The sequence below is a fragment of the Mus musculus genome, chromosome 5, assembly GCF_000001635.26.
Source record: "Mus musculus strain C57BL/6J chromosome 5, GRCm38.p6 C57BL/6J".
Taxonomy (NCBI): Eukaryota; Metazoa; Chordata; class Mammalia; order Rodentia; family Muridae; genus Mus; species Mus musculus.
Genome location: NC_000071.6, coordinates 11149161 through 11169783, shown reverse-complemented (window position 1 = coordinate 11169783; position 20623 = coordinate 11149161). Strand labels below are relative to the sequence as shown.

At 36.3% G+C, this 20623-nt stretch overlaps 1 long non-coding RNA gene across 5 annotated transcripts in view; it reads left to right on the top strand.

Annotated features, from left to right (window-relative positions):
* Window positions 1-20623, top strand: part of Gm32554 — a 42876-nt gene that overhangs the window by 7743 nt on the left and 14510 nt on the right. For 3 of the 5 annotated variants that reach the window (XR_003955844.1, XR_001784779.1, XR_001784778.1), the window contains exons 3-4: window positions 368-498; window positions 15459-15547. This is a non-coding gene — a long non-coding RNA (predicted gene, 32554). Of the gene's footprint in view, window positions 1-367; window positions 499-2031; window positions 2079-2887; window positions 2960-3967; window positions 4174-15458; window positions 15548-20623 lie in introns of those variants that run through there. The other 2 variants (XR_001784781.1, XR_001784780.1) reach the window with 2 other exon arrangements.

Below are 20623 nucleotides of genomic sequence, written 5' to 3'. Positions count from 1 at the left end.
CCTTTAGTCTCCATTTTCTTCTTTATTCTCTTGCCTCCCTACCTTCTTACCTTCTTTTTTTGTTTCCTCCTATTCCCATTCTTCACCATCTTTGCCTCCTCTGACATCCACTTCCCCTCTTCTCTTTCTTCTTTCCTTTTATATATTGGCCCCCACTTTTTTCCTTATTTTCAATGTTTCTCTTTCTCTATCTTTTCTTCCTTTATCACCTGAGGAAACAGTAAGGCAATATTTATGATCAGAAATATGGCTTTCAATAGATACTTTTTTACTTCAGAACCCTTGTTTTTTGATAGAATACATACCTACTTAGAAGAAAAAAACTGTTTGCTTGCTAAATCACCTACTCAACAGTATTCCATTAAAGCAGCCAGAATCTAGCACTTCAGAAACAAAGTACCAGAGAAACACATGGGCAGCAAACATCAACTCTGAAATACATTGTCTCTGATCTATGCAGCTTGGATAGTGAATTTCTTTCCATAAATAGTTAATAAGGTATGTTAAAATATGAATATATATATATATATATATATATATATATATATATATATATATATATTTGAAGTAGTTACATAATATCCATTTAACTTGTCATGCTTTCATTGACAGACCTGTGGAGCTTGGTCCACTCATACTATTTGTGGGAAGCCATTTGAAAATACTGTGAAATTTAGGACAAATGGGTATATAAAAAGCTCTTATTTGATCTAGTTTCAGAGACTACTTTGTAGCAGTGGTGAACTATCAAGATCATTTCAAAATTAAATTTATATTTTATTCAACAATTATGTAGTTATTTTTATTTTTTCCTGGAAAGATAGATTACATATACCATTTAATCTTAAAATTATTTTAAAAGCATATATTTCTTACAAAATTTTAATTTCTCTTTAATTATTTTTGAATCCATCAAATGTAAACGGTTTCAATAAAATTGCAAATGCTACAAAACCCAAAAAACCCAACCAAATACCAGATGGAACTTTTCTAAAAGGTGAAACAGAAGTATTTGGACAAATTTGCCAAGGATTAAAGTTAACTATGCTGAGAAGGCAGAAGTAGCCAACCTTGAGGAGATTAATATTCTCATAGAAAGAGAAAGTGTCCCATACATGGGAAAGATTAAGGGTGAAATGCCACAGAATTTGACTTGTGACAACAATTCTCTATTGTTTATATCTTACGGCAGCAGCTGATGTATAACTCTTCTTTGGCTAAAACAAAGTGACTGATATAAATGGACTGTCCTAATAGACATTAAAAGCAAGGGACTCTGAAGGCTTTTCATGTTTCCTGGAGAAGGTTACATTTCCTCCTATGCTTGAACACATTTTTTTGACTAATTTCAAGATGCAATGTATTCAGATATTTTCTGTAAGCACTGAATTGCTATATTGAATTGGATAGTATTCAGCTTTATTCTGTCACCTCACATATGATAAAACTCTGCCTTGATTGAAACTGGAATCAGATGTGATAAAAACTAAATTCTTGCTAGCAGAGAGATAGCCATGCTTGTTACCCGGGTCAGCAGTGAGTTGTATATTGATATGTGCAAGTTACTGGAACTTTTGCTCATTTCCCTTTTTTGGTAAAGGAGAATATCAATGAAAGCCACACCACAGGGCCACAGAGCTCTTAAGAAAGGAGGAAGAAGCACTAGGAACAGTGTGTTTCTTTTGAAGTATTACTTGCTAAGTACCAGCTCTCACAAGAGGACTATTTCCATGCTAGGCCACAAGTCTAATATGCATGAAGTACACTATTGTGGCAATGCAAAGTTTTTCTCATACCTTTATTGTATTCCATTATTTCAACCCACAGTATATGATCTCCCTTAATTATCTTTACATTTTCCAAAAATGGGGTCGAATGATTTAGTGAATAATAGAGTAAAAATAATGTTCATGAGTCTTCAAAACTATGTGTTAATATAACGCAGGTATCTACTGTCTTTGGTTGAGAAATCCTAAGCCTGAACTTAATTTTCTTAATGCAGAGTATTAAATTAGATATCGCTTTCCTTAGATATCAGCTCTAATGACAAGAATAAACTGTTAAACCAATTCATTTAGGTAAGTGTATAAAATATCGATTTATTTCAAAATATCATGTTTAGTTATAAAACACAACTGAAGACAGCCTCTACTGTTATTTTAAATTTTCAAAATATTTTTAAAATTAATTTCGTGTGTGTGTGTGTGCACATGTGTGCATTCATTTGTGTGTGTGCATGTGTGTGTGCATGTGTGTGCATGTACGTGTGCGTGTGCATGTGTGTGTGCGTGTGTGTGTATGCCCGCATTCGTGCGCATGTTTGTGTAGCGCAGTGTGCATATGAGTATAGAGTGCTCTAGCAGCCAGAAGAAGGTAATACATTCCCTGAAGCTTTGGTTAAACATGGGAACAGGAACAGAACCTAGGTCCTCTGTCTACCAGCAAGTAGCCTTAACTATTAAGCCATTTTTCTAGCCCCATTATTTAACATCAAAGTTTTTAAAATATTTTATTCATTTTATGTTTTTGTATTTGTGGGTGTCTATGTATCTGAACATAGTGTGTGTCATGGAACACACATATAGGTTTTAGGACAAGTAGAGGAATAGGTTCTCTCCTTCTACTATGTGGGATCCCAGGAACAAAATCTCTTTGCTATGCTTGGCAGGAAGTACCTTTGCCAATTGAGCCATTTTGCTGGCCTGGATTAGCATTTCCATTGTATAAAGAGATTAAAATTAATTCTGACTTTGCACTGAATTATTGTTAAAGAACGGTAGTAGACAGCTCATAGTTCTTATGGAGTGCCTACTACCATCATTCTGTTCAAGTGGGCATATAATAAACTGACTCCTAATAACTTATCATCAAAGAAGATCTTTCTTAGTGTTTTATAGATAGGAAACAACACAAAGACCTACAACTGGTCAAGGCATAGAGGGTACAAGAGGCTAAGGAATACTCAACACTAACTGAAACATATATATTCCATCTCCTCCTATTAAGGTTGAAAGATCATTGCAGAATAAGGGTGTAGAAAGATTTTAATACCCAAAATTGTGAATCACTACAGCAAGTCTTTTTCAAGACACATATATGGTACTCTCCTTAAATCTTCACAAATGCCTAGTAGGATCCAAACTTTCTTCTTTCTAGCAAAATCATATCTCTGTTAGTAGGTGGTTCTCATTGCAAACAATAATAAGAAATGCGAAGGATCCATGGCTTTTATTATATATTGGTAATTTGTCATTAATTTATAAAATAATAAAACAATAACAATAATTTATTTTTACCAAAAATACTCAAATAAAGAAGAAACTATTTAAAACTATAAGATTTATTATTATTTTATGGGTATGACTTATTTTTTTCTGAATGTATGTACACACATCCTGTACATACAGTACTCTCAGTGGTTACAGATATCATTTGATCTTCTGGCACTCTATTCATAGGAGATTTTGAGCAACCATATGAGTGCTGGGAAATCAATCCAGATTCCCTGCATGAGTAGTAACAAGTGCCCTTAGCCATTGAACCATCTCTCTAGGACAGAATAATTTTATTATATCAAAACATGATTGAAAATAGCATAATACTTGCATATGGTTCTCCATGCTCTAGCTAACCACGGGTTACATAAAATATTTGTGATACTTGGAAGTAAAATATGTTGTTTTATATACAAGCATAAGACCAAATATAAGGCTGTCTCATTAATTAACTAATAATTATTTATTACACATTACAAACATTGTACAGGTAAACAACTAACAAATTCTCCCTCTTGGTGAAAAATAGTCTTCATAATCTACATGGATATTGATCGACACAGCACACACAGAAACTTCTCAGCATACTGATACATTTCTGTCATAGTAGGCAAGACCAAACAATGTCTTGAGTTTGAAAATCCTACAAGCTGAAAAGAGGAATAATTGTGCCGTGTTTCTTCAGTTTTCAGATTAAAATATTTGGTGCACAATTTAAAAAGAAAGGTCATGGGAAGGAATATCCAGAGGATGATACTTTGCCCGAGGAAAATGTACAGCTCATTGCCTACGTTAAATGACTCTGCAACTGCACGAGAACTTAAGAGATGGTACTCACCACTCTAATATAAGGAGCAAACAGCCAAGCTTTGTGCTTGTTTTTATTTTTTTCCACAAATTGCTTGTTTTTTTTTCCCTAAAATGTTCAACATCAGTTAAACATTACCAGAAAATAAATTATTACACACCATCTGTCTTAGAATCTGAGTATTATATTCCCCATTATAAAAATTTAGTAATCACAACCTTAGAAAGGGTTATGGAAATTCATCATTCATTTGATATATAGACAATACAGAATTGTGAGAACAAAATAATCAGCACTAAATAATTATTGTTAGAAATTGCAATAACAAAACTTCAATAATACCTCATGGTAAAATGAGTACTATTACTTTGCTTTTCTTTTTTTTTTCCTTTTCCATTTTTTATTAGGTATTTAGCTCATTTACATTTCCAATGCTATACCAAAAGTCCCCCATACCCACCCTCCCCCACTCCCCTACCCACCCACTCCCCCTTTTTGGCCCTGGCGTTCCCCTGTACTGGGGCATATAAAGTTTGCGTGTCCAATGGGCCTCTCTTTCCAGTGATGGCCGACTAGGCCATCTTTTGATACATATGCAGCTAGAGTCAAGAGCTCCGGGGTACTGGTTAGTTCATAATGTTGTTCCACCTATAGGGTTGCAGATCCCTTTAGCTCCTTGGCTACTTTTTTTGGCTCTTCCATTGGGAGCCCTATGATCCATCCATTAGCTGACTGTGAGCATCCACTTCTGTGTTTGCTAGGCCCCGGCATAGTCTCACAAGAGACAGCTACATCTGGGTCCTTTCAATAAAATCTTGCTAGTGTATGCAATGGTGTCAGCGTTTGGATGCTGATTATGGGGTGGATCCCTGGATATGGCAGTCTCTACATTGTCCATCCTTTCATCTCAGCTCCAAACTTTGTCTCTGTAACTCCTTCCATGGGTGTTTTGTTCCCAAATCTAAGGAGGGGCATAGTGTCCACACTTCAGTCTTCATTCTTCTTGAGTTTCATATGTTTAGCAAATTATATCTTATATCTTGGGTATCCTAGGTTTGGGGCTAATATCCACTTATCAGTGAGTACATATTGTGTGAGTTCCTTAGTGAATGTGTTACCTCACTCAGGATGATGCCCTCCAGGTCCATCCATTTGGCTAGGAATTTCATAAATTCATTGTTTTTAATAGCTGAGTAGTACTCCAATGTGTAGACATACCACATTTTCTGTATCCATTCCTCTGTTGAGGGGCATCTGGGTTGTTTCCAGCTTCTGGCTATTATAAATAAGGCTGCTATGAACATAGTGGAGCATGTGTCCTTCTTACCAGTTGGGGCATCTTCTGGATATATGCCCAGGAGAGATATTGCTGGATCCTCCGGTAGTACTATGTCCAATTTTCTGAGGAACCGCCAGACTGATTTCCAGAGTGGTTGTATAAGCCTGCAATCCCACCAACAATGGAGGAGTGTTCCTCTTTCTCCACATCCTCGCCAGCATCTGCTGTCACCTGAATTTTTCATCTTAGCCATTCTGACTGGTATGAGGTGGAATCTCAGGGTTGTTTTGATTTGCATTTCCCTGATGATTAAGGATGTTGAACATTTTTTCAGGTGCTTCCCTGCCATTCGGTATTCCTCAGGTGAGAATTCTTTGTTCAGTTCTGAGCTCCATTTTTTAATGGGGTTATTTGATTTTCTGAAGTCCACCTTCTTGAGTTCTTTATATATGTTGGATATTAGTCCCTATCTGATTTAGGATACGTAAAGGTCCTTTCCCAATCTGTTGGTGGTCTTTTTGTCTTATTGACGGTGTCTTTGCCTTGCAGAAACTTTGGAGTTTCATTAGGTCCCATTTGTCAATTCTTGATCTTACAGCACAAGCCATTGCTGTTCTGTTCAGGAATTTTCCCCCTGTGCCCATATCTTCAAGGCTTTTCCCCACTTTCTCCTCTATAAGTTTCAGTGTCTCTGGTTTTATGTGAAGTTCCTTGATCCACTTAGATTTGACCTTAGTACAAGGAGATAAGTATGGATCGATTCGCATTCTTCTACATGATAACAACCAGTTGTGCCAGCACCAATTGTTGAAAATGCTGTCTTTCTTCCTATGGATGGTTTTAGCTACCTTGTCGAAGATCAAGTGACCATAGGTGTGTGGGTTCATTTCTGGGTCTTCAATTCTATTCCATTGGTCTACTTGTCTGTCTCTATACCAGTACCATGTAGTTTTTATCACAATTGCTCTGTAGTAAAGCTTAAGTCAGGCATGGTGATTCCACCAGAGGTTCTTTTATCCTTGAGAAGAGTTTTTGCTATCCTAGGTTTTTTGTTATTTCAGATAAATTTGCTAATTGCTCCTTCTAATTCGTTGAAGAGTTGAGTTGGAATTTTAATGGGGATTGCATTGAATCTGTAGATTGCTTTTGGCAAGATAGCCATTTTTACAATGTTGATCCTGCCAATCCATGAGCATGGGATATCTTTCCATCTTCTGAGATCTTCTTTAATTTTTTTCTTCAGAGACTTGAATTTCTTATCATACAGATCTTTCACTTCCTTAGTTAGATCACACCAAGATATTTTATGTTATTTGTGACTATTGAGAAGGGTATTGTTTCCCTAATTTCTTTCTCAGCCTGTTTATTCTTTGTGTAGAGAAAGGCCATTGACTTGTTTGAGTTAATTTTATATACAGCTACTTCAATGAAGCTGTTTATCAGGTTTAGGAGTTGTCTGGTGAAATTTTTAGGGTCACTTATATATACTATCATATCATCTGCAAAAAGTGATATTTTGACTTCCTCTTTTCCAATTTGTATCCCCTTGATCTCCTTTTGTTGTTGAATTGCTCTGGTTAGGACTTCAAGTACTATGTTGAAGAGGTAGGGAGAAAGTGGGCAACCTTGTCTGGTCCCTGATTTTAGTGGGATTGCTTCCATCTTCTCTCCATTTACTTTGATGTTGGCTACTGGTTTGCTGTAGATTGCTTTTATCATGTTTAGGTATGGGCCTTGAATTCCTGATCTTTCCAGAACTTTTATCATGAATGGGTGTTGGATCTTGTCAAATGCTTTTTCTGCGTCTAACGAGATGATCATGTGGTTTTTGTCTTTGAGTTTGTTTATATAATGGATTACATTGATGGATTTTCGTATATTAAACCATCCCTGCATCCCTGGAATAAAACCTACTTGGTCAGGATGGATGATTGCTTTAATGTGTTCTTGGATTCGGTTAGGGAGAATTTTATTAAGGATTTTGGCATCGATATTCATAAGAGAAATTGGTCTGAAGTTCTCTATCTTTGTTGGATCTTTCTGTGGTTTAGGTATCAGAGTAATAGTGGCTTCATAAAATGTGTTGGGTAGAGTACCTTTTACTTCTATCTTGTGAAAAAGTTTGTGCAGAACTAGAATTAGATCTTCTTTGAAGGTCTGATAGAACTCTGCACTAAACCCGTCTGGTTCTGGGCTTTTTTTGACTGGGAGACTATTAATAACTGCTTCTATTTCTTTAGGGGATATGGGACTGTTTAGAAGGTCAACTTGATCCTGATTCAACTTTGGTACCTGGTATCTGTGCAGAAATTTGTGCATTTCGTCCAGGTTTTCCAGTTTTGAGTATAGCCTTTTGTAGAAGGATCTGATGGTGTTTTGGATTTCTTGAGGATCTGTTGTTATGTCTCCCTTTTCATTTCTGATTTTGTTAACTAGGATTTTGTCCCTGTGCCCTCTAGTGAGTCTAGCTAAGGGTTTATCTATCTTGTTGATTTTCTCAAAGAACCAACTCCTTGTTTGGTTATTTCTTTGAATAGTTCTTCTTGTTTCCACTTGGTTGATTTCACCCCTGAGTTTGATTATTTCCTGCCATCTACTCCTCTTGGGTGAATTTGCTTCCTTTTTTTCTAGAGCTTTTAGATGTGTTGTCAAGCTGCTAGTATGTGCTCTCTCCCGTTTCTTCTTGGAGGCACTCAGAGCTATGAGTTTCCCTCTTAGAAATGCTTTCATTGTGTATCAAAGGTTTGGGTACGTTGTGGCTTCATTTTCATTAAACTCTAAAAAGTCTTTAATTTCTTTCTTTATTCCTTCCTTGACCAAGGTATCATTGAGAAGAGTGTTGTTCAGTTTCCACGTGAATGTTGGCTTTCTGTTATTTATTTTGTTATTGAAGATCAGCCTTAGTGCCTGGTGATCTGATAGGAACATGGGACAATTTCAATATTTTTGAATCTGTTGAGGCCTGTTTTGTGACCTATTTTGTGGTCAATTCTGGAGAAGGTACTTACTCTGTTTTCATCCTGGGGTGGCAGTTGTAAAGTTAGTCTCCATGGCACATTTATTCACAAAAAGACAATTCTTTAATATTAAGCAGAAGAAATTATGTTGGACATCGTTACCCACATTACTGCTCACAGTGATGGAACAATAAAAGGAGTGCAGAGAATTATCATAGGCAGTACTGTGCATAGAATAGAGGCAATAATACCTGTTCTATTATCAGTCTGTTCCTGCATACAAAATCCATACCATATAGTGTGCCCTGAATTCTACCTCACAATAATATTAATCAATTTAAAATCAGGACTTTATGGAACTGTTTTGGTGATATCAACTTAAGTTGATAATCAATGCCTTAATGCAGCTACCACTTTGTGTATCTCAGTGGAACAAAGACCGGTAAAGTGATTCTTCTGGCCTTGATTTTTCAGATTTCATGCCCCAGCTAGAAGAAATGACCAGTGAGCTTACTAAGAGTCTAGTCTTATAATAAACTATAAACTTTTGTGCTAGAAGAATCTAAGGATGGAATTTTCCCAAGACAGGCACCAAAACATCCATTTAAGAGCATTAACATACTCATGGTTTCACTACATATATTTATGTTTTGAAGGGAAAATACTGTGTTTAAATTCTAGCAGCCTCTGAGCACAACTTGAGGGATTTAAAAGTTTAAATGATTTACTGAGTTGATTTCCTTTGCTTGATGTTATGCCTTGACAAGGTATACTTTCTTTGGTTGCCTGATTAAAATCAACTATTAGGTGAAAATTGGAGCGGGTCATGAAATGAGTGTGTGAGTGTTTGACCTGATTAATTTCAGTGCGCTGTGTGGTGCCAAACAGGTGCAAATATCCAATTTCTGGTCACATCAGAATGGGCTAAAGAGTTTGCTCTTTTGATCTGCATGTACTCTTCACAAATGTCTACTAAATTCTACGTTGTTTGATTATAAATCCACTTAAAGATGTTTAGATTTAACTAATAAATAACTGTGGCTTTTTTTTTTTGCTTTCGAATAAAGCCTCCAATCTGTACCACAAACACCTCAGTCCCTTGTGCGTTCTATTCTTTTTTCTAATTTAATGTGGTTAATTATCTCTAAATCACACCTCCAGTTTATTCCCTTGTCTGACTTAGTTCTTCTAAGACAATGTTCATTAGACTCATCCATGTTTCATAAGGAATTATATACTTATTTTATTTATTTTGTCATGTTGATACAAAGTTTTGCTACAGAGTCCCAGACTAAGTTGAAACTCAGCAAAACAAAACCACCTTGAACTTGCTATCCTGCCTCTGCTTCTGGACGGCTGTTTCTATAGAATTGCATCAGTACCCTTGGACTATATATTGCCTGTTCTAATCTTTAGTCTTTCATGCAGAAATATTCTTTTGATACGACATTTTAGTGAATGGATGTGGTCCCAACTTCTTTGTCAAAAAAAAAAAAAACCTGTGATGAGAATCCAAAAGACAATGGCAAGTAAAAGTACCATGTGAACGAAGCTTTTCCTTCTTCCCCCACTAGGTGATTGATAAAAGATGAGATAGATGGATAAACTAGATACAACCCAAGTTTACACTGAATTTCAATAATGCCATGAGTGCATGTTATCAAGTAAAGATCAAAGCATTATAGATTAATATGCTGTATGGTAGAAAGAACTTCTAAAAAATTGTATTTCTTAAAGTAGCATCATTCTTTGCCTGTGGTTTCTCTTATAATTCCCACATTCATTATCTCAAGAAAATTACTCTTTGAAATGAGTACTAAGTTCACCTCTCATTCATGTGGAGTAGAGTCTTAGGGATGACTTTACTTTAAGAATAATTTTTACCCTAAAGTATGTAAGTACAAACCTATTCTCTGAGAATTTACATGCAGATTCACTTACACATTGAGTATATACAATCAGTATAATGTATTTTTATGTCTCCCATACATTTATTTTTTTTTTTAGCTGTGTAAGTTACTAAACAGTTTTGGCTATTAAACTTCAGTTAATATCACTTATTGCTGATGGCAATAACTGCTTACTGATAGGAGCCGGGTATTGGCTGTTCCCTGAGAGGTTTTAGAAGTACCTGCCTAATTCAGATGCAGATACAGCCAACCATCAGAAGGAGCCCAGGGACCCCCAAGGAAGAGGTAGGAGAAAGACTTTAGGAGCTAAAGGGGATTGTAATCTCATAGGAAGAACAATATTAGCTAACTGGACCACCCAGAGCTTCCAGGTATTAGACCGCCAACCTAAGAGTATACAGGAGGGAGCCATGACTCCCTCATGATACATATGTAGCAGACGAAGGCCTTATCTGAAATAAATGGGAAGAAAGGTCCTTGGTCCTGTGGAGGCTTGATGCCCCAGCATACGGTAATGCTAGAGCAGTGAAGCAGGAGTGGGTGAGTGGGTGGAGGCTCTCCCTCGTAGAGGCAAAGGGGATGGGGGAGAAGAGGGATAGGATGGGGGGGGGGGTTGTAAAGGGGTAACCGGTAAGGGGTATATCGTTTTGAAATGTAAGTGAATAAAATGATTAATAAAAAATAATATTTCTTATCATTCGGAGAGCATTGTCCAAATAATGTATGTGCAAGAGGGCATACCCCATGGTCCCACATGATATGATGATGTTGCTATTGTAACTTTCCATGATGCTACATCCATAGGAAACTGTTTACTATTCCTTCTTGGAAGGCAGATTTATCGTGAACATAATGACTAAATGACTAGAAATAAAGATTAAGCTTGGCATTATTAAAATGCCTTAAAATTTCAAGAGAATTTTGTAGCCGTTCAGCGGCCACGAAGAACTTGGTATACCTGAAAGGGAGGTTGGGACTGAAATAGGATGGGCGGGTAAGAGAAGAAGGAAGCCAAGACAAAGGTTCTTTGATCAAGGCTCAAAGTTTAATTTTCAGCTGTGCGTTTATATAGGGGAAACCCAAAGGCCCAATCTTTGTTTCTGCTGGGTTGTGTTGCTTGGTTTCAGCTGGATTCTGTGGCAGAACAAGCTCAGCAGCTCAGCAGGCAGTCTGCTTCTGCAGGTGGGCAAGGCAGGAGATTTTTATCTAGGTCAGAAGACTCCACCCAGTTTGGTGGAAGATGGACTGTGGCAAACAGTTAAGGTCTGATTAGCCTGCTCAGGACTGAAGGGGAGGGCACAGAACTTTTTTGAAAATAACAAAACAAAACAAAACAAAACAAAACAAAACAAAACAAAACAAAACAAAACAAAACAAAGCAAAGCAAAGCAAAACAAAACAAAACAACAAAAAAACTGCCTTAGAATGAAAGACCTATCCTTGAGATGTGAGTTTTCACATGAATAGAGGACCTCCTTGCAGGAGTCTTCCTGTGTGTAAGTATCTGATCACAACGGGAACAAAAGAAGAAAAATTCACATGCTATGAATGTGGAAACAAACTTAGAGATCTCATTCACACAATAATTGACATTCTTTTAGACTGTACTGAGAGTTCCCCCTAATACTCATGTTCTTGGCTTTTGAAGCTATGTTGCCAAAAATCAGGGCACAACTCACTGTTGCCAGGTGTGCCATGTCTCACAGGCTGTCAGAGAAACCCTGAAGGCTGTTTGTAAGATGTCATGCTTGTGGTGGGTTGGGTATTTCCTAAGACTTTAATATACACAAAGGTAGCTTGTAATAATTACTTGAAATGGAGAACAATATAGCTTGAATGTTAAAATGTTAGATGAAAACTACATTGCCTGCAAAGAAAATACATTGAGTGTAAGATAAAAATGAAAGATTTAGGAAGATGATTGTGCATACTATTTAGTAAGTTGTGGAGCAGAATACACGTAGCTTGGTTTTGAGAATTCCCACACCTTGATTCTTGTAGATATCAATGCATTCTTTAATTAAATACTTCTTTAAAATAGTGAATTTTATACTGATTACCCTGGATAATGCCCAGATTTCTTATCAGTTAGATTGAGAAATGCCCCCTGGACTTTCATTGCATTTGAATATACTATTTCTGTCATTGAAATAACTTTACACATTTGAATTTTAATTTTGTTCATCAGAACCTACAAAGTTTCTCATATTTCCCTGAAAATTTGGTACCAGACAATATTCCTGCAGCTCACATTCCTGAACTAGAAATTGATGTAAGCGATCGTGATGCCCATGACTCCTACGAGAGTTGTTCTTATCCTTTACTCTCAAATTTCATAAGATTTAGAGATAAGACGAGCAATTATGAAATAAGCACATCAGACACAGTTTTGTATTTTTATGAAAAAGATGTTTCAACGGACTGTGGATACACTTGATCCAAAATATGCAACTGCAACTTTGGTCAGAGAATTGTGAGAGATCAGCTTACAGTGTAGATTCTCATGTGGATGGAAGATATGCGACACACATTCCTTAAGTCATGCGCAAATGTGATAACATACAGTGGTTTATAAGACAACATTAAATGTTGTGAGTTCCTTGAAGATAAAGATTGTTCCTTATTCATATATGTACATATTACACACACAGTATGTCCCTGAAAAGTTCTTTGTGATGAAGTTATGCTTATTGAATTTGCTGTTTTGAGTTATACTACTTCACTAGAGTGAATATAGGAGTCTTTAAACCTAGGTCAGTGACATGCGTAGGAATCCCATGAAGAGCTTAATAAAATATCTCATTTTTTTCTATGATGTTCTTTTTCTATGTGACATAGACAATTAATTCAATTAGGAATGAGTTAACAGTATAAAATGAAAATAAGGTAAAAAAGAGGAAAAAGATAACAGAAATTTTGGTTATAAAAAGAAAAGTAGCAACTAAGATAAGAAAAGGTTATATTTATTTAACATTTTTTTTAGGTTTTTCTTTAATAAGATATCTTCTTTATTTATATTTCAAATGTTATCCCCTTTTCTAGTTTCCCCTCTGAAAATCCCCTATCCCCTACCCTCTCCCCCTGCTCCCCAACCCACCCACTCCCATTCCTGGCCCTGACATTTCCCTATACTGGGGCATAGAGCCTTCACAGGACCAAGGGCTTCTCCTCCCATTGATGACTGACTAGGCCAACCTCTGCTATGAATATAGCTAGAGCCACAAGTTCCACCATGTGTTTTCTTTGATTGGTGGTATAGTTCCAAGAAGCTCTGAAGGTACTGGTTAGAAACTTTTTATATAATTATATAATGTTACAATTATATAGTAGCAAAATCAATATTCATTTAATTTTATTGGAATTAAACTTAAAGACAGTAAAGATTAAGCAAAAGAAACTGCAGAATATATATTCATTTAACCAGCCATTAGCAATTTGATTTTTGAAATATGTACCTTAATTTAAAATATCATTAGAAAATAAGCTGAATTCTTCTTGGAAGAGGATAGCTGATTTTAATTCATAAAAGTTGTCTTCTTTTCTTTCAGGTTGTGTCAAAACATTCTTACCAAAGGAAGCAGTATACATGAGAGGAAAATTTTCTTTAGCTGAAAATTCTAGATTATAGTACATGTCAGTAAGAAAGGCAAAATAGCATGGAAGTTAAAGTATTGCTCCACAACCTTAGAGCAGAGAAAATAGATGGATGCATTCTTCAAGTATTGAACTGACTTTCCTTCTCAATCAATCCCAGTTTGTTCAGTCCAAGAGTGCTCCCTATATTCAAGGTAAGTGCTCCGACCACCATTAAACAATTAAGAAAATTCCTACCAGTCATATCCACAGACCAAACTTATTGAGGAAATTCCTCATTGAGAATCTCTTTCGAGGTGTTTTTATACTCTTTCAAGCTGACAGTTAAAACTAACTATTGCACAAGTATTCTCTTTCTCTCCCTAAGTACACCCAAACCAAGCCAATATTTAAAGAAACAAAATGAGAACAAAGATAGAAATAACTCACAACAAAGGTCTTGCTATTGTCCACAGACACTCAAAGACTCATTTAGGTTCATATTTTATATAACTAGACTATAGCCCGTCACAGGCTGCTTAGACGTTCATATAAGACTTTCTTGGAGAAAGTATATCTTCTATCATTTTTTTTAGTTTAAGCAAATTTGAGTTCTTTGTAAAGTTTCGATATTAGAGCTTGGCGACTCTTATGGAAGAATAGGAAGGATTGGGGCCAGAAATGGGATAGAAACTCCACAGGAAGACCAACAGAGTCAAGTAACCTGGACTCTTCAGGCTTTCAGGAGTCTTTACCACCAATCAAAGAACATACATGGGCTGGGCCTGCTAGACCTCCCCACCCATGTGTAGCAGATGTGCAGGGTAGTCTTCATCTGGGCCTGGAACAACTAGAACAGGGACTGTCCTAAAAGCTATTGGCTGTACTTGAGACATGTCCTTCTAGCTGTGCTGCCTTGTCTTGTCTCACTGGAAGAGGAGATGCCTAGCCTTGCAGAAGTGTCCAGATTAGAGGATACCCAGGGGAGCCTCACCCACTCAGAGGAAAAGGGGAGGGGTGACCAGGAGGGGGTAGCAGTGAGTAGGATGTAAAGTGAATAAGGAAAACAATAAAATAAATTAAAAAAAAAAGCAAGATCAAAACAAACATATGATTTGAGCATTTTGATTTTGTGGTAGTTATTTTGCAGACTTTGTAGTAGCATAGAGTCTGTAGGTTTCTGCTTCACTCTGATGGCTGGTATTAGAAATTTTCATGAGTTTACCAAATGTAATTTATGAGGAAAGCCTTTAGCTAGCTACTACCAAGTGAAACCTGGGATTTAGCAGTTGAAATACTTGGTTAAAGAACACGAGTAACTAACTTTGCCTTTTGAATAAATGCTTTCCACAGCTTCTCCTTTTACAGATGTGTTTATTATTCACTGTAGCATATCTTATGCTTTTTGCTGTTTTTCAGTGTTTGTTAATGCACAATATGAATAAATTGTGTTACCAAATTACATTTCCCAAAGTAAATTTTGTGAATTTTGATTGAATGCTTTGATTTTTTACAAATTACTAAAATGTATACCACCAAAGAATATATGTATAATAAAAATTTAATGTGATTATTGTTAATAATAAATAATGTTTCCTATTTATTGTCATTTCCTTCATCTATTGATTGTTTCTTTCCTATGTTTTCCCCTTACAGAGCTGACATAGATGGATCTTTAGCTCATGGACTGAAGAGATAAATGAGAAAAACAAAGAGTTTCCATGGAATAATCATCAGATTTTATGGTAATTTCAAAATGAGAAGTCTACTAGAGAGGCAAACTTGATCTCTTTCTAATAAGGTACAGAGACCTTTGAAGTTCTGTGTAGGTAACTGTAGCACATTCTTGCTTGCTAAAGAGTTTAATTCAGAACAAGAAATATAAGTTAATAACATCCTGAAAGCTTTCCTAATATGATGCATTGTTGTGCCTTGTTGGAGATCTCCAGAAGACCAGCAAAGAGTCAACTCTGAAGCAATCACACTAGGATCTCTTTATTCTAAGCTCAAGCTTGGGTCACACCACCTACTCTGATGCAGCAGAGCAAGAGGAAGAAATCCCTAGTTCTCAGTGGGACAATGTTTTATAGAACATGTTAGGCAAGTGAGGGAGGTTCTAGTCTGGCACATATCCGATTGTGGGGCCATTACAAAATTTTTGTTGCCTTTAGCGTAATTGGCTGCTGCTGGGAGTCAAACCATACACTTCTGCTTTCCTCCTGAATGGTGGTTGGAAGTGGATTGCCAGGGGAGTAACCTGGAGACTGTTAGTTAACTCAAGTTCAACCCTGGATCAGGTTCTCTAAGATGGAATCTGAATCCAAGATCACTAACAATTACTAATTGCTTTATGTGTGTTTTCTTCTTATCTTCACACAATTAGCTCTTCATTACCATAAGCTCTTAAATTTATAATTTTATTACCCATGGTATATAAATAAGAAAGCTGGTGCCTATAGTTAATCAGCAGTTTTGTCCAGTGCCCACAGCTGGAATGAACCTATATAACAAACATTTTACCTTCTTACTTCTGTACTACCTATAAAGGTGTCTGTGGATATCAGCACTTATTAACTTAGCAGAAGCTACAATCACCCTGAGAAGAAACCTCCAGGCAGCTACAGGGAGTAATTTTGATTAGGTTAGCCTCTGTCCACACCTATGGGTGATTATCTTTGTTAGGTTAATTGAAAAGGCCGACCTACCCTAACATTGTAGCATACGTCTTGCTTGGATCCTGTACCTCTTGCTTGGATCCTGTACCTCTTGCTTGGATCCTGTACCTCTTGCTTGCATCTTGGACTGAAAAAGAGGAAAGTTTGTTGAGTCTGAGCTTTCCTCATACTCTACTCCTGGCAGGTTCTTCTACTGTAATTTTTTTCACCATGGTGGAGTTTAATCCTGAACTGTAACTTAAAATTAACCCATTGTTTAAGAGACTTTTTTGTGAAGGATTTTAATACAAGATCATAGGAGGCAATACCCAGGTTCCAGATATGCTAAGCACTTAAACTGTCTAGCTGCTGCTGTTTTTCTTTCTTGATAAAGAAATGGAGTTGTGTATGTGTTTCAGAGAGACCAATGAAGCTTCTTTAATTAACATTGCACTCTATAGCAGGTTTCCATATGGAGTCCATTCAAAGTTGTCATTTTTATTTATATCTTGAAAGCCCAGCTGGGTGACAACTGTTGAAACAATACAATTTCAAGACTCACAGCAAAAGTGAGAAAAGTAAAATTCTTCTCAGGCTTCATGACTTCTCCATATTTGTACTTTGTACAAGCAAGTTGATGTGCTAATACATATTTTAGAAAGATAAGAACTCAAGCATATTGTGTTAGGGAAAATATCCAAAATAATTTAAGTCATTGATTAGATGCTGATCTTTCCACAATGACTCAAGTGGTTGTCACTTACCCTTGCAAATGTAATTCAGATATTTTTATACATTTATAAACTCAAAACAAGTAATCATACATATTTAAGGATATTTATGATATATGATAAAACAAATTTAATTAACAACAAATATCAAAATTCAGTGTACTAGTATTCTGTATAGTGAAATAGAGGAAGAAAAGGGGAAGGACAAAAATTACAAAGGATCTGTAGATATGGATTAGCAAATATGTGTGTGCTTGCTTTTATTTTGGATTAACTTATGATTTTTTGAGTGTGTTATATTTTTGTAATAACAAAAATTAACTCAATGCTAAGTATAAACAGAAACTGTACTCTTTAAGCATATAGATATATAAAAGTACACTTAAAGAGGATTATGCATACAGCAATGGGATTATATATTATCAGTCTAGTATATCATGATGGCTTTATGTCAATTATAAACCACTGACTTAACTATGTCTGGCCAAATATGGGTGGGTACCTTTCCAGATAATTTCTTCCCATATGCATCCCGACAGTTGCCAGTAAGTTTTTGAATATGACTCATCAAAAATCTAAAAGAATATATATTTCATTCAATTATCTCCAGAGACTCAGGCAGTGTTAATGCTAAAATAGCTCTTGATGTTTAAAACAATGAAATAAGGATGGCTATTTTGTTTGTTTGTCAAAGTTTTATTTTTTTTCTGCCTTGATTCTCTGAGTTTATCATTATATCATATTTTCAAGAAAAGAGTATTTTTGTGCCTTCCTCATTTTGTCTGAAAATTAAAGAATAAATGTCACCTGCACTCCTAAAGTCATGTGGAATATAAACATTCTCACTCTTCCATAGAAAAAGAAACAGCTTGTGGCTTAGTATGCCAAGACAATGACTTAGAACATTAGCCATGTACTTGTCTCAGCCATTGTGGCAAAACCAGCACATTGAGAATGAGAAGTTACTCTCCTCATTCTATTTTTCAGAACTTTATAGTTGAACGTATCAGTCCACACTTAAAATGATTATTATATAAACTCCAAGTGAGTGTCAAAACCACTGAGAGCATGGGACAAGGCAATAGCTCCATGCAAACATTGCTTAGAATATATCAGCTATAGGTGCCTCTTATTCAAATGGGACATCATAGTTGCCTAATGAAAGAAGTATGTGTATTTATATCAGTAAGAGTTCATGATTATGAGGGTTTATAAGTAAAAATTTCAATTCTGATAAAGTTGGGTAGATTTCAACAATTTTCTCTTCCAAAACCTAGTGCCGACTCTATTTTGTACACTTTGCACAATAAATTGCAATTTTGTTCCACTGCTCTAAGATTCTGCTTCCTTGTGGTAATCAGAGATAGTAATTGCTGGAAAATTTATCAAGGCTGCCCTCGGGCACACAAGGAAGCCTTGGTTTTCTGTAATCATCATTTATTAATTGCTTAACTTCAAATTTCATCAGATTATCAACATCTTAATAAATACTTTGAAAATTTGGCCAGGCAGAACATCACATAAAGTAAATGCCACTGGCAAATAATTGTGGTTTCTGTTTCTCTCCGATTATTGATTTTCTCTTTATGTTCAAAATTTTTTCCACCTGTTCCTAAGACGTGATCTGTGCCAGCTAATACTTTGCATTTGTGCTGATGTTTTATAGGTGGTAACTCTCCAGGTTCTATTCCATCCCCATTAACACATTTTGACCAAATTAAAACACATACATTCACACACACACACACACACACACACACACACACACACACACACACACACAATTAATGAGAGTGTCTTAGTTATGGTTTTATTGTGTGTAATAATATACCATGACAGTGGCAACTCTTATAATAGAATGCATTTAATTAAAGCTTCTTACAGTTCAAAAGTTTAGTCCATTACAATCTTGGCAGGAAAGCATGGTGGCATGAAGGCAGATAAGGGGAGAGAAAAGGCCCTGAGAGTTCTACATCTTGATCAACAAGCACTTTTTCCAACAAGACCATAATACTCCAACAAGGTTGCTCCTCCTAATAGTGTCACTCTCAATGGGCTTATTGGGGGAAATTTTAATTCAAACTACTACATTCCATACTCCCTGGTCCCAATAGGCTGATAGTTGTATCATAATGCAAAATACTTTTAGTCCAACTTCAACAGGCGCCATCGGCTAACAGTTTTATTTATTTATTTATTTATTTATTTATTTAGGTTTTTCGTTTATTTTGGTTTTTCGAGACAGGGTTTCTATGTATAGCCCTGACTGTCCTGGAACTCACTCTGTAGAACAGGCTGGCCTCAAACTCAGATATCCACCTGCCTCTGCCTCCCAAGTGCTGGGATTAAAGTTGTGCGCCACCATGCCCTGCTAGGCTAACAGTTTTGACCCTGTGAAAAGTTTCTTTTGAGACTCATGGCTATCTCTTAACTGTAATCACCTATAAAATTAGAATCTTAAAGCACATCACATACCTTCGATATATAATGGCATATTACCATTCCAAAAAAAAAAAAAAAAAAAAAAACCAAAACAGGAACATAATGAGAATATACTGGAAGCAAATGAGATAGAATACCAGCTGGGCAAACGCCCAACTCTGCATGTCCATAACTAATGTCAAAGTGATCTTCAGATCTCCAACGGCATTCAGCTTTATTGACTGCAATGTACTTCTTTTTTTTTGGCTGTTTCAACTCCTTGTTCCATGTTTTCTTGTCAGATATCCTGTGGTTCTGTCATCTCCAACATGTTGGAGTTTTCAATGCAATTTAGGCTTCACTTTCAGAGCTTCACACAATGGTATCAATGTAGGGAACATCTCTGACACATGTATGGCCTCAGCACCTTTTCCTTATCTTTTGAGGGAGACTCCATAACCCCTTTGTTCTATCCTTTATTCTAAAGGCAGAGCCACATGGCTGAAGCTGCCAACTTCTATACCTTGCTGGCACTAGAACGTGGCTGGTTGTTCAAGCTTCTGTTTTATAGCTCTCTATTGTGGTTGGATTCCTTCCCTGCCTAAACTTGGGTGCTCTAAAGACCAGACAAGCCTGAAAGACAGAGATATACTTACCCCTGTCTCCTGGGTGCTGGGATTAGAGGTGTGTACCACCAAAACATGGCCTATATTTATATTGAATTTCTTTGGACAAGTTGGAAGCCTAGCTGGGTGGCATCTTGCCATGAGGTCACCACTCATTTTATTTCATTTTAACATCAAGGTTTTTTTTAGTCTTTATCTCATAGAACAGAAAATTTCCACTTTCTGTTGCTCCTTTTCCCATTATAGTGTACATTTTGTATTTTTCCTTACTCAGCTTGCTACTTTTTCTTATAAATCTCTATGAGAATTAACACTAATAACCAGACAACAGAGTCAACTCTTTGAGGTTTCCTCTGCCAATGTCATTAATCCAAAACTCTTCAATTTAG